Here is a 20,886-nt window from a genome sequence, read left to right as displayed (position 1 = left end):
TCACTTTCACTTTTCACCCTCATGCATTGGAGAAGGAAATGGCAACCCACTCTCTTGCTTGGAGAATCCCAGGGACAGAGGAGCCTGGTAGGCTGCCAACTCTGGGGTTGCACAGAGTCAGACATGACTGAAGCAACTTAGCAGTAGCAGCAGCAGCTTGATGAATTACTGCGTTATGAATACATCAGGTCGGGGAAAAAATGGAATGACTGCTAATGGGTTCTGGAATTAGACAGTGATAATGGTTGCAAAACTCCATGAATATACGAAAAACCACTGAATTGTGCACTTTAGAATTTGGTGAATTTTATAGTATATCCTTTATATTTAAATTTAAAAAAAGAAATATACCAGTACCCCCAAATCTCCCTCTCACCTTTTTTGTTCACCAGCTACTCCCCTTTTCTCAAAGGGCTATCTTAATTTCCAACACCATAGATCAGTTTTGCCTCTTTTAAAAGTATATATTAAGTCATATAGTATGTACTCTAACTTCTTGTATCTAGCTTTTTTTCAGGTGTGAATTTCATTCATAATTTGAAGTTTTTCCTTTATTACTGCTGTTTAATATTCCATTTTATGATATAACCACACTGTATTTATCCATTCTGTTGATGATGAATATTTGACTTGTTCCTAGTTTTGGGTTAGTGCTGCTTTGAATATTCTTTTATGGTTATATCTGCCATAGCACAGTGTTTAACTTCTTAAAAATTACCATACTTTGCAAAGGTATGGTATAATAAATATCACAGGGCTTATATCACAATAAAAATCACAGGGCTTATATGTTTAGAAAATGGAGGACTCAAAACTTAAAGGTGCCACATATACCAAAGCTAAGGGCCTAATGAAAATGACAGCACAGTTTGCAAATGTTAAATGATTAAGAAATGCATAAATTACAATATATATGACATTTTACCATGAAAAAAAATCTTGCTTGATATGGGAGTGTGTGTCCTGGTTGAGGCTTGTTAGTTATTGTGAAGTGCTGGTGGGGAGATTGATCTGAAAGTAGAGAAGTTACACCACCAGTGTGACTCATAACATTCTAACTAAAGCCTGAAATATGAACATTTTATGTATTCCTATGTGTCTTTTTCCATCTGGGTTCACTTTTCTGTCCTTACCTAGTGTTTTCTCATAGATTGGATTGTGCATAAGCAAATGTGAAATTTGTACTTTGATCATATTGTTCCCTAATACATCAGTTGCATTGGAACAAATTTATATTTTTAGAATAACACAGCAGAACTGTGTGTATTTTTTGGGCACCTGTGTATGCGTTTCTGTTGCTTATATACCCAATTGTGAAAATGATATGTTTAGGTTTAGTACATAATGGAAACAGCTTTGCAAAATGATTATACCTGTTTTTATTAATATAATTGCTACTAGTATGTGTAAGTTTCATTTTTCATGTAATGGTCAACACTTGTTATTAGTCTTTTTATTAATAATTTCATCCATTCTGGTAGGTGTGTACCGGTACTTCATAGTTGTATTTGCACTTCTTCATTAACAAGATTAACAAACACCTTTTCATATGTTTACTATTCATTTTGCTATCTTTTTTGAAGTGTTCAAGTTTTTAACAATTTTTCCTGAGTTATGTTTTCTATCTTATTGATTTGTAGGAGGTCTCTATCTGGAATGATTCCTTTGTCAGGTATATGTATAATATGTATTTTTTTCCCCCCTCTCTGAAGCATTCTTTTTAATCTTTTAATTATCAAGTACAATCTTTTAATAATCAAGATTTCTTTTATATAGTTCAATTTATGCTTAATGCTTTTTGTGCCTTTTGAATTGTTTTCCAACTCTTAGGTCATAAAGATATTCTACTATATTATTTGTTAGAGGCTTTTATTTTGGTTTTCACATTTACATCTAATTTGTGCTGCAATTTGCAAAGTTTCACATGAATCAGCATTCCAGTATGTCTCATTCTTGCCACTCTAGTCTAAACCATCCTCATTTTTTGCCTAGATTCTTGGCCTGTCTGTATTCACACTTTACCTTTTTGAATTTATGACCATTTATTTACAGGATTATCTTTATAAAATGCAAATTATGTCATTACCTTTCATTAGATTTCCATTCCTCTCAGAATGAAGTAGAAAATCCCTCATGAGACTCAGAAATCCCAAATTGTTTGGCCACTGCCTGTTTCTCCACTCATCCTTTAGAATTCTTTTCTTCTTTTGTTACTGGTCATTTTATTTTGAATGTCAGTTCCTTTAGTCAACAGATACTGAGTACCTATTGTATATCATGCATTTATCTAGTAGGTTAGAAGGTGATAAGTGATAAGAAGAATGAAAGAGTAGGGGATTAAGAGGAACAGGGATGCCAGATTGTGTGTGTGGGAGATGCTCTGCAATTTTAAATAGGGTATTTATGATAGGCCTGATTGAGGTGATACTTGTGTAAAGAATTGGAAGTTAATCCAACTGTTTGAAGGATAACCAGTATAAAGACCAAGGCAAGAAGAAGGCTGGAATATATGAGAAATAGCAGTATGGCCAGTGGGGCTAGAGCAGAGTGAGTAAGAAGCAGTGGGAGATGAGGTCAGAGTGTAAGACAGGGGCACATCATGTGAAGCATTTGCAAAGTTTTGGAGCAGAGGAGTGGCATCGTTTAACCTAACCTTTAAAAGGGTCATCCAGGATGTTTTGTTGAAAATTCACTGTAGTAAGGGTAGAGCAGGAGATCTGTTAGGAATCTGTTTCAGTAATACAGTTAAGGATGGATATATGTGATAATGGAGTTGCTAAGTGACTGAATTATGAGATATTTTGTAAAATGAAAAGAATAGACCAACAAACATTCATGTAGAGTCAACATTTACTAATATTTTATAACATTTGCCTTTTCTCTGTATGTGTATTTGGGGAATCTATTTGAAAATCAGGCATAGACATCATGCCCTTACCTTGTAAAAACTTCATATATCTCCCAAAGTCAAACATTCTCCTGTGTAACCTTACAACTATTATCACACCTAAGAAAGTTAATAAATATTATTAAATTATCTCTCCAATCCACAATTGATTCTGATCTATCTTTTAGGACTTTTAAAAAGACAGTTAAGATTCATGTACTGAATTTAATCATTGTCAATTTTTATCTGAATTTCCTTGATAACAGAACTTGAGGCAGAGAGCTAATGCTTTATTAGGTACTTTATTTAGAGAGTTCATTCACTCCTAGGGAGCACAAGTAAGGGAAAAGGTGAATAATCTGGAAATAAGGAAAAACTAATAACAAGGATGCTTCCTGCCACTAAGTGTGACTGATTGCTGAATCTTGGGTATAGCATCTCTGAGAAGCTATAGAGAATTTATCTTCTGGCTTCTGGTGACCATCAGTTCTCCTGTACTTCAGAGTTGTGGATTTGTGGGTGCGGGGGATATGGTATTTGATTTTACAGGAAAGCTGCAAGTAAGAAGGTGAGAGGGTGAACTGTGTTGCCAGGGCGGCTCAGGATGAAAAGCAGATGTGGTCTGGGGGCAGGCAATGCAGTGAGTCAGGAGGGCACATACCAAACCTGGTACATTGTCTTTACTCGCTTAAAATCTAGAGGAATGGCCTCCCCATCTTTTTTAACCCCTTTAAATGACTTTTTGAAGAGACCATGCCAGTTGTCTTGCAGTATAATACATAGTGTGTATTTGTTTAGCAATCTGTGTTTTCATGTTAAGTCATTTCAATAAGTCTTACATTTCTGATAACAGAAGTTAGATGTCAAGGTTGATTAGACTCATTTTTGGTAAGCAGACTTCATAATGATATATAGTACTTTAGATTGCATCACAGCAGGAAGCATACGATATCAGGTTGTTGCACTTGTGATGATTAAGTATGATTACTTAGAGGTGGTGACCTCCAGATCCTCCTTGTACAGTTATGATTTTCTTTTTGTAGTTATTAAGTATCTTTGGGGGTAGCAATTTAGCACCTTGTATTGAGTGAATATTTACCTTGATTCGCCCATTAATGATCTTTGCCTACATCACTTAATTCCATTAGAAGTTTCAAAATGTGTTGATTATCCTTTCTAATTTTATCATTCCATTTGTATTTATTAGTTGGTGTTCTTCTGTAAAAAGTACTTAACCCCATCAGCTAGGGTTGAAACTTTCTCCTAAAAAGATAGGGTAAAGCTTATATTTTCTTTTAATGACCAGTTTTTAGAGTAGTTTATGTGATGGTCCCCTGCAAAGGTGACTAAATAGCCCTACACCCACACTTTATTCTTGCTCTTCTGAATAAAATTTTCACTATAAAAAGAAAACAAAACAACTATCACTATGGCCTGAAGGATGTTACTTATTTAGTGTTTACAGTCTATCTCAGTTATTCGGTTCAGTCAGTTCAGTTCAGTCACTCAGTCATGTCTGACTCTTTGCCACCCCATGGACTGCAGCATGCCAGGCCTCCCTGTCCATCACCAACTCCTGGAGTTCACTAAAACTCATGTTCATCGCGTTGGTGATGCCATCCAGCCATCTTATCCTCTGTCGTCCTCTTCTCCTCCCTCCTTCAATCCCTCCCAGCATCAGAGTCTTTCCAGTGAGTCATCACATCAACTGGCCAAAGTACTGGAGTTTCAGCTTCAGCATCAGTCCTTCCAATGAATATTCAGGACTGATTTCCTTTAGGATGGACTGGTTGGATCTCCTTGCAGTCCAAGGGACTCTCAAGAGTCTTCTCCAACACCACAGTTCAAAAGCATCAATTCTTCGGCGCTCAGCTTTCTTTATAGTCCAACTCTCACATCCATACATGACCACTGGAAAAACCATAGCTTTGACTAGATGGACCTTTGGTGGTAAAGCAGTGTTTTTGCTTTTTAATATGATGTCTAGGTTGGTCTTAGCTTTTCTTCCAAGGAACAAGCCTCTTTTAATTTCATGGCTGCAGTCACTATCTGCAGTGATTTTGGAGCCCCCTAAAATAAAGTCTCTCACTGTTTCCATTGTTTCCCTATCTATTTGCCATGAAGTGATGGAACTGGATGCCATGATCTTAGTTTTCTGAATGTTGAGCTTTAAGCCAACTTTTTCACTCTCCTCTTTCACTTTCATCAAGAGGCTCTTTAGCTCTTCACTTTCTGCCATAAAGGTGGTGTCATCTGCATATCTGAGTTTATTGATATTTCTCCTGGCAATCTTGATTCCATCTTGTGCTTTCTCCAGCCCAGCGTTTCTCATGATGTACTCTGCATATAAGTTAAATAAGCAGAGTGACAGTATACTGCCTTGATGTACTCCTTTCCGGATTCGGAACCAGTCTGTTGTTCCATGTCCAGTTCTTGACCTGCATACAGATTTCAGCTATTACTCTTTGGATACTCAGATTACTCCAGATGTGGAGGATCTCTTGAAGGGATCCCTCCATGTCCTTTTGACATTCATACATTTGTCTTTGAGTATGTTCTTGCATGCTGGCACAGTTTTCCCAAGTTTATTTTGAATTTTCACTGCCCCAGAACTAGAATCAGTTGGAATAGTGACTTCTGTTTTTCTGTTCCTTCTGAATGCCTTTTCTTTGCAGTATTATCTTTGGTATGTAAGAGTAAAGAGGCAGGTGACAGAGCCTTATCTTTAGTCTTTTGCATCAGAATTAGTAATATAAAATTTGAGAAACATTACTGGTCTAAACATATTATAGTATTAATTTTTAAACTGGTACATTGTGTTCTTTCTTCCTTTCTTAAAAAAAATGTTCACATGTTCCATAGGAAAGCATTATAAAAATCTTATTTTCAACTTGTATAGTTTTAAAGGGCCCCTTCACATACATTATTATATTTTGAGATGTTATAGGATTATGGATTCTTGCCTATTAGTAATCTCCTAATATATATGAGTTAAGTCAGATTTTGGTCTTTAGTACTTAGAGCTGATACTCACTTTAAAATTCAGCAAACTGTAATTCAGGGATGTTGTGACTGCCCAAACTTACAATATTATCATTTGGAAAAACTGAGATTAGAACTTAAAATTTCAGACTTTAAGGCAGATATTTTTCTCTGACTTAATTTAATAAACTTGCTTAGTAATTGGATTTGTTACCTAGACAATGAAAATGCCACACTATAATTAATAAAATAAGAGAAAAATTAGTAATTTGAATTTACAAGCTGGGTTTAAAAAAGGCAGAAGAACGAAATTGCCATCATCCACTGGATCATAGAAAAAGCAAGAGGATTACAGAAAAACATCTACTTCTGTTTCATTGACTACGTTAAAGCCTTTGACTATGTGGATCACAACAAACTATGGAAAATTCTTAGAGATGGGAGTACCAGACCACCTTCCCTGCCTCCTGCAAAACCTGTATGCAGGTCAAGAAGCTCCAGTTAGAACTGGACATGTAACAACAGACTGATTTAAAATTGGGAAAGTAGTATGTCAAAGCTGTATATTGTCACCCTGCTTGTTTAACTTCTGTGCATGCAAAATGTTGGGCTGGATGAAGCACAAGCTGAAATCAAGATTGCCAGGAGAAATACCAATAATGATACCACCCTTATGGTTGAAAGTGAAGAGGAACTAAAGAGCCTCTTGATGAAAATGAAAGAGGAGAGTGAAAAAGCTGGCTTAAAACTCAAACATTCAAAAAATGAAGATCATGGCATACAGTCTCATCACTTCATAGCAAATAGAAGGGGAAACAGTGACAGACCTTATTTTCTTGGGCTCCAAAATCACTGCAGTTGGTGACTGCAGCCATGAAATTAAAAGACACTTGCTCCTTGGAAAAAAAGCTATGACGAACCTAGACAGTGTTTTTAAAAGCAGAGACATTACTTTGCTAGCAAAGGTTTGTCTAATCAAAGCTATGGTTTTTCCAGTAGTCATGTATGGATGTGAGAGTTGGACCAGAAAGAAGGCTGAGCGTTGAAGAATTGATGCTTTTGAACTGTGGTGTTGGAGAAGACTCTTGAGAGTCCCTTGGACTGCAAGGAGATCCAACCAGTCCATCCTGAAGGAAATCAGTCCTGAATATTCATTGGAAGGACTGATGCTGAAGCTGAAACTTTAATACTTTGACCACCTGATGCAAAGAACAGACTCATTAGAAAAGACCCTGATGCTGGGCAAGATTGAAGGCAGGAGGAGAAAGGGATGACATAGGATGAGATGGTTGGATGGCATCACCTATTCGATGGAGATGAGTTTGAGTAGGTTCTGGAAGTTGGTGATGGACAGGGAAGCCTGGCATAATGTAGTCCAAGGGGTCTCAAAGAGTCAGACATGACTGAGCGACTGAACCGAACTGAATCTGAAGCTGAAACTCCAGTACTTTGGCCACCTGATGCAAAGAGCTGACTCATTGGAAAAAACCCTGATGCTGGGAAAGACTGAAGGCAGGAGGAGAAGGGGACGACAGAGGATGAGATGGTTGGATGGCATCACCAACTCAATGGGCATGAGTTTGAGCAAACTCTGGGAGATGGTGAAGGACAAGGAGGCCTCGCATGCTGCAGTCTTTGGGGTCACAAAGAGTCAGACACAACTGAGTGACTGAACAACAAAAGTAATTTTAATAGAGACAGAAACATAACAGGCTAGTTTGTAGAAAAAACATAGGATGTAGTTAACATAGGAATGGCAACACACTCCAGTATTCTTGGAGAATTCCATGGACAGAGGAGCCTGGCTGGCTGTAGTCCATTGGATCACCGAGTTGAACACAACTGAATGACGACTGACACTGTCACTTTTCACTTTTAACATAGGAAAGTGAAATTACTTAGGAAAGCAGCAATGGTTTCTGAAAGTGGTTTGGTATGTATATTCCAGTTGAAATGTCTGTACTTTATCCGTCTTACATAACCCAACTCAGCAACCGTCCATGTGAGATCTTCACTCATCTTTTCTCTGAGACAAATCCCTTCTGAATGCCCATAGCACTTTGTAGTTTTCTTATAGGACTTATATTTTACTGTTATTTTGGACTCTTTCAATTTCTCTTTTAAAAATTATTATTCTTTTGAAAAAACGTACATCTACAGGAAAATTACAAGAATAGTAAAGTTACCATTTTGTCACATTTGCTTGCTCCCTGTACACATGTACACACACTTTTAAAATTTATTCTTGCTCACCCATTTGAGAGCAAATTGCAGACATGATCTTTAGCCTTAAATACCTCAGCACAGTTCTCCAGTGAAAAAGGAGTTTATATGACTTTTCCTAAAAACATCTAGTGTACAATTAGCAGACTAAAAATATTTAAAGTTGATACAATGGTAGTATCTGCAATAGTGCTATTGTCAGTCCATATTCAAATTCAGTACTTATATTTGGTGCCATCTATCCCGTAACTCTATATCCGTAATGCACACCTCCATTTCAGTTCTTACTATGTGCTTTGGAAGACAGCTAACCAAATTTTATAGCACAACTTCATAATTTTTTCACATATTTGAATTCCTGCCTTCAGAGTAGTTGATAATCATATGTATTGGTGCTCAGCTTGTTTTCCTCTGTCCTTCATCAGTGTCCTCAAGGTTTTTATCCTTGTTAACTAATATTCTGTTTTTCTAGCAGAATGTCTCTCTCTCTCATTACATCCTGCAGACACTAGTTTGAACTCCCTCTCTCTGCCACCAGATTTACCGTGCTGTCTCATTTAATTCCAGTTTTTAAGTGGTGTGAGTGTATAAAACTTGAAATAATGCACAACCCTTGCTGCTGCTGCTGCTGCTAAGTTGCTTCAGTCGTGTCCGACTCTGTGCGACCCCATAGATGGCAGCCCACCAGATTCCCCCGTCCCTGGAATTCTCCAGGCAAGAACACTGGAGTGGGTTGCCATTTCCTTCTCCAATGCATGAAAGTGAAAAGTGAAAGGGAAGTCGCTCAGTCGTGCCCGACTCTTAGCGACCCCATGGACTGCAGCCTACCAGGCTCCTCCATCCATGGAATTTTCCAGGCAAGAGTACTGGAGTGGGGTGCCATTGCCTTCTCCGGCACAACCCTTAGAGACCCTGTAATTGAAAAGTTTCATCAAGACCAAAGCTGACAGGTGTGTGTACTAAGTGACGTGTGCATTATATGTTTCTGCAGGTGATTTTGATGACCACTATGCTGTTATTTTATATTCACTGTTATGTAATTTTTATATTCTTATGTTTATATCTATGACAGTCTTATTTCAGTGTTTAAATGGTAGATGCCAGTTCTAGAACCAAAGGATATACCACTAAAATAATAACTTTGAAATGGAAGTGAAATATAATGAAATGCTATGAGAGAAGTGGAACAACTGCCATATTATGCCAAGCTGTTAATCTAGGAGAAAACTTGGCAAAATATTATAGTTACTAAGAAAATAAAAATCTGTTAAAGCTTAAGTGTACCACAATAGTTAAAGATTCATGCTCTGCAAGAAGGCATCCCCAGTTTTAAATTATGAGTTTTGATTATAAGACATTTTCAGTAACTCATTTAAATAATTTTGTTATCCATATCTGCATCTGTTACCATCTTCAGTATTAGAGCATTACTATCACCTCATATGCTCTTAAACAAGCTCCCCTTTGTGTTTCTCCAAATGTGAAAAATGTGGGGATTTTGAGTTGGAATAAAATGCATATATAATTTTTCCCAGTAAAGTGTGTGGATATTTAAAATAACCCTCCCCATTTGTTTGGATTACCAAAGTAATACATGCTCACCACAGAAATTTCCAACTTTATAGAAATATGTTTTCAGTTATGTGAAAGTCACTGTCTCAGATAAATATTGAAAGCTTCTATTGCACTGTTGATCTTTTTATCTTTTGAAATCTCATTCTCTCCACTCATGTAATCTCTATAACCTTATCCTCTCTTGGACCTTTGTTTCCTTCTTCCGTTTACCCTATAAATACGTTCAAAGATTCCGTTAAAAGAAAACAAATAGGAAAAGTTCTTCTCAGTAGGACCCTGTAGTATTGCTTCTCTTCCTAGTTAAGTTTCTTGAAAAAAAAGTAGTATATATTTTTCCATTCTTTCCTTCTTATTCCCAATATTCTGTAATTGGCTTCTTTAAAAAAAAATTATTTTTAATTGAAGGATAATTGCTTTACAATATTGTGTTGATTTCTGCCATACATCAACATGAATCAGCCATAGGTATAAAAATATGGACGGCTTCATGAATTTGCATGTCATACTTGTGCGGGGGCCATGCTCATCTTCTCTGTATGGTTCCAATTTTAGTATATGTGCTGCTGAAGCCAGCACTGTAACCTGGCTTCTGATGCTTCTTTCCCACAGGAATTGCTATCTTTCTTTTTCAGTTATTTACTTAAAAAAAAAAAAACCTCTGATTACAAAGATAATTCAGGCATATCTTAAAACATATATGTACAGAGAGGTATACATTGTTGAAAGTCAGTCCTTTTTAAAATATTCTTTCATTGAGACAACCACTTTCAACATGATATATATTTATTCAACCAATTCTGTATGTTAATAAGTATATAGTATATTATTTAGCTCTTATATATATTTAAAATGAGAACTGTGTATCGTTCCGTAAGAATTTTCTTTTATGTCTGTGTTTAGATCTGTTGCATTACATTGTAAATACAGGGCAGATTGCCTAACTGTTTTTAGTTTCTTCATCTATAAAGTGAAGGTGAAAACAGAACTCCCTTCCTTTGGTGCTTTTATGTATGAGATGGGATGGTGGTGGTGTGAGCATGCTCAGTCATGTCTGACTCTTTGCGACCCTGTGTACTATAGCACACCAGGCTCCTCTGCCCATGGAATTTTCCAGGCAAGAACACTGGAGTGGGTTGCCATTTCCTACTACAAGGGATCTTCCCAACCCAGGGATCTAACCCACCGCTCTGGCATTTCCTGCATTGGAAGGTGGATTCTTTACCACTACCACCATCTGTAAGAGAGTGTATGAAGTAGAATAATTTATGTAAAACTTAAATCAGAGTCTGACATAAAATGAAGTTCTCAGTAAATGGTAGATTAATAAAATAATCTTACTGTTTTTATTAAAATGTTGCATACTCAGTAATTTATCAGTGTAGCAAAGGATAAAGAACATAAAATCCCTCTTCAGTGTCACTAGCCCTTTGCCCTTGCTCAGTCACTGAGTTGTGTCTAACTCTGTGATCCCATGGACTGTAACCTGCCAGGCTCTTCTGTCTATGAGATTTTCCCGGCAAGAATTGGAGTGGTTGCCATTTCCTTCTGCAGGGGATCTTCCTGATCCTGGAATTGAAACCACGTCTCCCGAATTGGCAGGTGGATTTTTTACCTTCCTTGATTTCTTTTGGTGGTGTTTGCTACAGTCTGTTTTTGAAAATTTTTTGTCTTCTTGGCAACTGTCTTGTTGATTATCTTCTTTTTGTGTGTTACTAGAAAAAAAAGATTATAGTTACACAGAAATCTGAAGAGACTATTTTGAATCTCCATGTACCTGTTATCTAGGGATTTTTATGATGGTTCAGCAGGTAAAGAATCCGCCTGCAATGCAGGAGACACAGGAGACACAGGTTCAATCCTTAGTTTGGAAAGCTCCCCTGGAGGAGGAAAATGGCAACCCACTCCAGTATTCTTGCCTGAAAATTCCCATGGACAGAGGAGCCTGGCAGGCTACAGTCAGTGGGGTCCCAAAGAGTAGGACACAACTGGGCAACTGACGCATGCATACATGTACCTGTTACCTAGCTTAAGAAAAGGAAATGTTATATAGTTGACGATCTTTTATTTTCCATCCTGATTACCTTCTCTGCTTCATCCCCCAGAATGAATCACTGTCCTGAGTTTGATGCTTGCCATTCCTTTACACTTTCCACTGTACAATTTACTTCATGTCTTTGGGATTTGTGGAGTTTCTTGGATCTGTGTTTATAGTTTTTGCCAAATAATGGAAAGTTTTTATCTATTATTTCAATAATATTTTTTTCTGTTACCCTCTCTTTTTTTTTTTTTTTTTTTCCTAGGGACTGTATAAACAGGCGTTTATTGGATTGATTGAATTTGTCCCATAGCTCATTGATGTGATTCATTTTTTTTTAGTCTTTTTTCCTCTATGTGTTGTATTTTGGATAGTTTCTGTTACGTTTTCACTTCATTAATTTTCTGAAGTGTTAATCTCATTTAATCAGTTTTTTTTAAGGCATTTGAATTTTTATCTCTAGAAGTTTAATTTGATTCCTTTTTTATTTTCCATGTCTCATTAAGATTTTCATGCATGTACTCGCTTTGGCAGCACATATACTAAGATGTTCATGCTTTCCTCTGTATTCATGAACATATGGGATAGGTTTATAATAATTTTAAAATATCTTTGAGTGCTAATTCTGTCATCTGTCGTTTGGATTTTTATTTGTTTGTTTTTATTGAAGTATAGTTGATTTATGATATTGTGTTTCAGGTGTGCAGCATAGTGATTCTTTTTTCTTTTTGCAGATTATACTTTATTATAGGTTATTATAAGATACTGGGTATGCTTTCCTGTGCTATACAGGTAAATCCTTGTTACTTACCTGTTTTATGTTTAGTAGTTTGTTAATCCCATATCCCTAATTTGTCCCTCTCCCCCTCTTCACTCCCTTTTGGAAACCATAAATTTGTCTTCGTGTCTGTTAGTCTTGTTTCTGCAGGTCTGGGTTCTTTTTGTTGATGGCCTTTTCTCCTCTCCAGGTTATATTTACCTCTTCTTTGTATACCTGATAATTTTTTAAATTAGATTTGGCAGATGTTATAAATTTTACCTTTTCAGGTCCTCAGCATTTTTGTGTTCTCTTAAATATTCTTGAGATTTGGTTTGAGATACAGTTAAATTACTTGGAAAGAGCTTGCTCCTTTTGAAACTTGCATTCAGTCTTTTTTTAGTGGGACCAAGCACCCTTCAGTATAGGGTTAATTTTGTCCCAGTACTCTTCTGAGTACACCACCCAGAGCCTGTATATTACGAGTTTTTCCATTCTTCTTAGCCCTTTATGAGTTCTGGGATTGTTCCCCCTAGGGTTCTTTCCTCAGCCTCAAGTTTCCTTATATATATGACTAATGGGTATAATAAAGACTTAAGAAGAACTCTGCAGATCTGTGGATCTCATGCTATGCACCTCTTCTCTCTGGTACTCTTACCTGTGAATTTTAGACACCTTGACCTTCCTGAATTCTAAACTCGGGCTCCTCATCTTAGATTGCTGGACTTTGTTTAGTTTCCCCATCCTTCTGCTGCAGTGTGGAAACTTTTTCCAGGCAGTTTCTGGGCATTTATGGGATTTTGTTCAGCATCTGAAAATCATTATTCCTTATTTGTCCTATTTTTTAGTTGTTTTAAGGTAGGAGAGTTAAACTGTTCTCTGTTACTCTATTATGGTTGGAAACAATTGCCTATATAGACAGCTATTGATTTTCTAAAATACTGTTAAATATCTTTTGTGCCTGAATATTAGGTGAGGTGTTGCCATCCCAAAGGCTTGTATTTGAAACCTCTAAGGTTGCTCATATTACAATTATCAATATTATCAATATTATAAATTTTTAAAGTTGTAAGTTTATAATTTATAAAGTTGTAAGTTATCAATATTTTGCACAGCAAATGACTATTTAAGAAGAATATATGAATATAAGAATCCTGTGGCGGATTCATTTTGATATTTGGCAAAACTAATACAGTTATGTAAAGTTTAAAAATAAAATAAAATTAAAAAAAAAATAAGAAGAATATATTGACTTGAAATGTCCTTAATCACTGTCAGTTTGGATGTTTGTAAAAGATGCAGTGAGTGTAGAAGTTAACACAGATTAAATAATCATTCCTGAGTATGACCTTAAAAACTTCAGGCATTGGATAGTATATGTAAGCTTTTTTTGAAAATTAAAAAGTATACTAAAGAATAATATAATAAGTGGTTATATTATAGAGGTTATAATATATACTGAGAAAACAAATAGGGAAAATCAATTAGTATCTATGTGAATAGGTACTAACAGTGATTTGAGATATGTAAAGTGATATATTAATACATGGATTAAAAGTGCTGTATCTAAACAACTTAGATGGAAGTGAAATTGAGCAAAATGAAGAATTAATTTAAAAAGTGGTTGTAGTTATAATCATGACCCTAACATTTAAGGTGAATGTGAAGTTTGACCAAAATTGTTTTCTGAATGTGAGTAGAATAAAACAGTATTTTAGATATATTTTTAATAATATGTTGTTAAATATTTATATGTTAATTGAGTCAGTTTGAAGTTTCATCTGAATTTGCTTAAGAATGCAACCCACTCCAGTACTCGTGCCTGGAAAATCCCGTGGATGGAGGAGCCTGGTGCACTGCAGTCCATGGGGTCGCTAAGAGTCGGACACGACTGAGCAACTTCACTTTCACTTTTCACTTTGATGCATTGGAGAAGGAAATGGCAACCCACTCCAGTGTTCTTGCCTGGAGAATCCCGGGGACGGGGGAGCCTGGTGGGCTGCCGTCTATGGGGTCGCACAGAGTCAGACACGACTGAAGTGACTTAACAATAGCAATAGCAGTGACTACTTAAAGTTACACAGTTTCAGTTCTGTTAATGGGCTGAAGCACTGTTTCTGACTCTTGATATAGTGATTTTCAATCTCCACTGTCATGAGGTCTGCCAAACTTAGGAATGCCTTCTCTCTATAGGGTATACTAATAGATAATAAAAATTACACAGAACCCTAAGGGAGAAACTAGCTAAAGTGTTTCACAAAGCCCTTTATTTTCCCTCACAGAAAGAAAGTTTAGTTGCTCAGTTGTGTCCGACTCTTTGCGACCCCATAGACTGTAACCTATCAGGCTCCTCTGTCCATGGGATTTTCCAGGCAAAAGTACTGGAGTGGGTTGCCATTTCCTTCTCCAGAAGATCTTCCCGACCCAGGGATCAAACCCGGGTCTCCCACATTATGTAGGCAGATGCTTTGCCGTCTGTAGTGCTTAGTCAGTAGTTAGATATTACCTATAATGTTTTCAGTATTCTTTCTAAAATGGTAAACTTTGTTTAAGGAATCATGACCCATGAGTGGGCTTTACTTTTTTGTCTTGAGAGCAAACGATTGTGGGGTGTATGGGAAAAAGTAGATACTCTCAGTGTCTGAGTAGGTAATTCCCAAGATACCTGTTCTGCTTGGAGGAAAGGATGTGTTGGCCAATGATGAAATTTACTTCTGCCCGCCCTTCAAGCCTTATAGTTGCACATGTATGTATGTAGATATATAGCTGTAACTGGCTTGAACTAAGCACTTAGAAAGATGGGCATTATTTTAAGTGCTGTGCCTTAGTTAGTTAATCCTTACAACAGTCCCATTAGATTGTGTTCAAGATAAAATCCCATTGGATCTGTCTTAGGTGTATCAGACTTGAAACAAAAGGCTGTCACCTGATAGCCAATCAATAATAGTAATAACAATAATGATGTGAAGGTACTAAGTGACATACGTGTATTAACTCTTTTGCATAATCCTTTATAATGAAACTCGGTTTAGTGTGAAAGTTGCTATTGCAGCCCATGACATAAAAAGCAAATGGGAGCAGTTCACTTGTTTGAATTTGAGGCAATTTATAATATCTGTATAATTTCCTCATCATGAGGAAACCTTGTGGACAGAAATTGCAGGTAATACTCTTCATTATTACACATTTTTACAGGGGAGTGTGACTGCAAGCTTAGGAAACTCAAAGCCAGTTGCAGCAGTATTCCATGTCCCCTGTCAGCCTATGTAGCTCTGTTTCCAATGAATTTGAGGACAGGACACGAATTCACAAAGTTAGGCTACTTCTGGGTTAAAAACAAAGTCTTCTTGAGGAGTTTGAAATGGTACTTAGTTACAATTATCTTTTTGTGGTGGTGGCTTTTTTTTTTAAGGGATTAAGTGAAATAGATTTAGTGGGGCACTAAAGTTAATATCTGACTACATTGGTAAATGTTACTATTACCATTTTTTCTTAAAGGGAAAAGAAGTAAGTTTTAGAGATAATATTTTAAATTATTGCATTTTGTTCTTCTTTTCCCCCCTTCTCAAAAATACCACATGGAATATTCCATTCATTACTGCCTGAGAAAGTCATTACTTTGCAAGCTGCAGTTGCTGAAATGGTTTAGTGAAAGAAATGTTTGCTTACAATTTTTTTTTTCCTTTTTAGTGATTTTTTTTTTCTTTTTGAATATCCAAACTATAGCAAACATGGAGAAGGAATTTTAAATTTATATCGGGAACATTTTGTGGAACATTTCATCAGATGACTCCCTGTCAACCTCATATCTTTAAAAGAGGGATTAATGAAATAGCATCTGAAGCAGCAGTGATCTCTTGTGGAATAAACCCTGACGACTTCCACAGTGTTTTATGGGATAATTTCAAGTTCTTCAAATATAGATTACATAAAGAAGATTGTAGGGCACGTGACACATTCTGGTTTCCTGTATTTCAGGTAGTAGAAAAATTGCTACCTCTAAGAATGGATCCTGGAGAGATCTTGTCACAGTTATAACTTTTCATCAGTGGTTTTATCTCACAACTTTATTTTTTATTCATATAGGCAACTTATAGCTTGCAATAAACTGCTTTATGTATTAAGTATTGTAATGGTAGAGTAATGGATTGCCTGTGCATTGTAACTACAAAGGTAAGATACAGTATGCTTTCTATGTTTGTTAGTGACAGAACGTGAGAGACTTTTTTGTTTATAATATATTTAAAAAATAAAGTGTAACCATTGTTATATATTTGAAATTTGAATCCGTATGATGCTTAGTTTATTTCTTTTAGGAAAGGTAATATTCTGAAGTGTGTTTCAGATAGCTAAAAGTAGTTTATTAAATAGATATTTTTCCCCTGTGGTTTATAAGGAAGGCTTTCTCCCAACAGCAAAGGTTTATAGGGCCCTAATTATATCTTCTAAATATATTCTCAAAGTTCTCCTCTCTACTTTTTTTTCTGTCCCCATATGTCGTACTGGTTGAAAATATAACTCATTTTGAGAACATTTTCTGGATTCTCTTCCTTTATTTATTGCAAATATAGTAAGTTTTTTTTAAAGGAGAATAGTAAAGTTCTGATTGTGTTGCCTTTGGAAAGATGTTGATTGGATTTAAAATGATTATACTTGTTCAAGAACTCCTTAAAGTTATTTGTTTCAAAGTCTGTTTTTCTCATTTTTCCTCAAAGTGCAACATATTTCACTTAAGTTCTAAGTTTGGTTTCTTTTATTTCTGAGCACCAGTTTGTGGACATTGTGTGACTGTAAGATTCAAGATGCTTACATTTAAAATTTATACATTGGCTTTTAAAATATGGAATAGTTTATTTTGGGGGGTTTCTATAAACTTATAGTGCCACATGATTGTTAGACAAAAATTGTTGAGATTTTTAAATTACATTCAGTAATAAAAGAATCAGTAAATTTGTGAAATCTGCAAAGTCTGTTCTTATATAGTGAATTAGTTTTCACAACGAGGAAAAGCAAGAAAACTGATAGAAATAGATAACTATAATCAAAGTTATAGTTCAAACAATAAGAGTTTTGATCAGATACTAACATGCCTATTGTCTGCTCCCATTCTGTTTATGTCTTCCATGTAAAACTGTCTTATCAAACTATTCTTAAAGAATGTTTAAAGGGCAGTAAGCCTGGGACACAGGTTTAGTCTAGTGAGTTTTTTTTTTTTTTTTAATATATATATATAAGTTCTTTTCGTGATGGTCTGTGGTAGATTCTCTCTGTGATTTACCTTTTATCATTTCATTCACTTTAGTTTTTATTTCTAATATTATAGAATATTTCTAATAATACAGACTAATATAGAATATCTAATATTTTTAATAGTTTATTTCTAATATTATAGGTTTTTTGAAATGGTCTAACTTCTCTCTGCCCTATCTTTCTTGATAGATTTTAAGAATCTTATATTTGATCCTGTTTAAGCAAAAGAAAGCTACCATTAAAAAAAAATTGTATGGAATCAATACATAAAAGTTTTAATAAGTTTTTATTATGTAACTGTTAAAACAAAAATAGAAAAGATGTAGGATGGAAATTAGGAAGCCTAAAACATATTTGTAGTTACTTTTGAAAGAGCTAAATTAAAATGATTTCTCCTATTATTAGAAATAAAACTCTTTGAACATATTTAACCAATAGCTATAGCAGGAAGAGCAAAAATCTTAATTTTTTCAGCCAAAGTGCTGCAGTGTTTTCTTTCCCTCTTGAGCCTTTCCTTGCTTTTCTGATCTTTAGAGAGCTTTATGGTTTTATATGTATTTTTTAAGTCTATCAATATAGTTGATGTAATTCTATCATGTTAATACTAAAACACCTTTTCAAGTGAATTTTTTTTCATCATCCGCCTCCCCTTTCTCCCACTTGTGTAGGCATGGTGCGCTAGGTAGGCATGTTGCATCACTGCTACCATGGATACCCTTAAGAACAGGCATGTGGGTTGAGCTAAAGCAATGATGATTAGTTTTCTGGGCTTCCATCCTCCCCCTGGCCACCCCTCGCCCAACAATAACTATATTCTTCACAGTGAAGACTCTTATTTTAAAACCTTTGCAAATAGCTAGGTTGTGAGCTGTGATGAGTAAATCATCACTGTTACTGAACAGCCAAATTTTGGCCTCTATTTACAGTAGTATTAATGCCATTTGCTAATTTAAGATAATCATAAATAGCTGTAGTTGTTTCTCTGTTTAATACATTTTAAACACAAATGTAATGTTTGTTTTGCCTCTTAATGGGAAATGAAAATGTATTTCCTCTTCAGTTTGCATTTTTTAAAATATTATTCTGCATTTACATTTTTTATGTGGGAAAAGACCCTAGCAAGCATTTCTCTTGTGGCAGTATTTCTTTATTGTTAGTATACATACATAGATCTTTATGTAGTTTAATCAGTTTGGATGCAGTATTTTATTTTGTGCTTTTCCACATAATGTGTAAGAGATTCTTGTGTTTGTAAATCCTTGTGTTCTTAATTAGCTCTTTTGTAAATATATGTCAGTTGATGGAGAGTTAATAATGTTGGAAGGCCAGGAAGAGATGTGTAGTTTTGTCAGGCTCATTATCACAATGGGAAGATTAACTCAAAGCATACAAGAGCCAACAATAGTGATTTGGGAGTATTGTATACGATACGTTTTCTTTTGTTAGTGATAAGCAGTGTGTATAAACTGCAGCTGCAGCTAAGGGCATTCTTATTCTTTAGTACAGAGTTTTCCCAGCTGTTGATTAACTTCTGAGAAAGGGAGTTGCTTAACTTTAATAATTTCTTGCAGTAGAATCCTGTCTTTCTCCATCTTTTGTTATACCTGTTTGTTGATCAGGTAGATGAGGCTAGTCATTGTAGGGTCATTTAGTGGAAGTTTAGTTGCCAGGAGAAAGACCTGTAAAGAAAAAAATGTTTCTTGAGTTCTTGATTAAGCTTTTTAGGAGGAAAGGAGTGTTCCTATTTTATTCTCTTACTCAATACAAGCTGTTATTATTGTTATTATTCAACTTGTTTGCCAAAACTTGGAGTCCATATTAAATTCTGTTAGGGTAGTATTTGAGGTCTTTGCTGTCTTGGAGAGTCTCTTCCAGTTAAGGGATAGCCAATACATACGTTTTAGGAGTTGTGAACCAAGTTTTCATTATTTCTATTTACAGGTCTTTTTTTTCTTCCTCTCAGCTCTTTTGAGGTGATTTTCTTCTTTGAAATCTTCATGCATAATAATTTCCTGTTTGCAAGTCCTTGCTTCTAAATCTTACTGTTGGTAAAGAATCTGCCTGCAGTGCAGGAGACCTGGGTTTGGTCCCTGGGTCAGGAATATACCCTGGAGAGGGAAGTGGCAACCCACTCCAGTATTATTGCCTGGAATATGCCATGGACAGAAGAGCCTGGCAGGCTACAGTCCTTGGGGCCACAAGAGTCGGATGCAACTTAGCGACTAAATCACCCAACCCTTCAGTTTCCGTTTATAGATTATTTCTTGAGAGAAGCCTTCCTTGTGCCCACGATTAGTAAGTGAGGTTCTTTTACTTCTGTAAGTATTCTTTACTTTTACTCTATATCATGCAGTATATCATGTATTTGTGTGATTTTATATTAGTGTATGTTTTTTCACTGAACTATAAACTTTACAAAATAAGACTTTTATTCTTAAGATATTCCTGAGGCCTGACCAAGTGAGTATCTACATGTAGTGGATACTCAGTGAATAATTGTTGAATGAATGAGGCTTTGGCATTGGTATTCCAAACTTGTGGATTAAAAAAAATAAGTGAATATTTTAGTTTGTATTAAGTCCTATTTTGAATATGGTTTTATGTTGATATGCCAGAAAATAGTCACTAAAATTTATTCATCTATCTATATTATAAATTCAGAATGACCCAGACAATGGCCTGTCTTCCCATTGTTTTCCACCTCTTTCTTAGTTTGTGGTGGGGATGGACTACATCATCTTGTCTTGATACTTGCCTACTAGTCACTTAAGTATTTGACTGATTTTTTTGAATGGTTGTATATATAATTATTTTTTTTTTTAATTTTATTTTATTTTTAAACTTTACATAACTGTATTAGATTTGCCAAATATCAAAATGAATCCGCCACAGGTATACATGTGTTCCCCATCCTGAACCCTCTTCCCTTCTCCCTCCCCATTCCATCCCTCTGGGTCGTCCCAGTGCACCAGCCCCAAGCATCCAGTATCGTGCATCGAACCTGGACTGGCAACTCATTTCATACATGATATTTTACATGTTTCAATGCCATTCTCCCAAATCTTCCCACCCTCTCCCTCTCCCACAGAGTCCATAAGACTGTTCTATACATCAGTGTCTCTTTTGCTGTCTCGTACACAGGGTTATTGTTACCATCTTTCTAAATTCCATATATGT

General features: G+C 35.7%; 1 protein-coding gene and 1 non-coding gene across 12 annotated transcripts in view; one reads left to right on the top strand and one right to left on the bottom strand.

Moving 5' to 3' along the window:
• Positions 1 to 20,886, top strand: part of DLG1 (discs large MAGUK scaffold protein 1) — a 273,463-nt gene that overhangs the window by 32,484 nt on the left and 220,093 nt on the right. The gene's annotated exons all lie outside the window — the stretch shown is intronic.
• Positions 10,137 to 10,243, bottom strand: LOC129645094 (U6 spliceosomal RNA). Its single transcript, XR_008711184.1, has one exon. It is a non-coding gene; the product is annotated as a U6 spliceosomal RNA (small nuclear RNA).

This window comes from Bubalus kerabau, chromosome 2 (genome assembly GCF_029407905.1).
Source record: "Bubalus kerabau isolate K-KA32 ecotype Philippines breed swamp buffalo chromosome 2, PCC_UOA_SB_1v2, whole genome shotgun sequence".
Taxonomy (NCBI): domain Eukaryota; kingdom Metazoa; phylum Chordata; class Mammalia; order Artiodactyla; family Bovidae; genus Bubalus; species Bubalus kerabau.
This window is presented reverse-complemented; position numbering and strand designations above follow the sequence as displayed.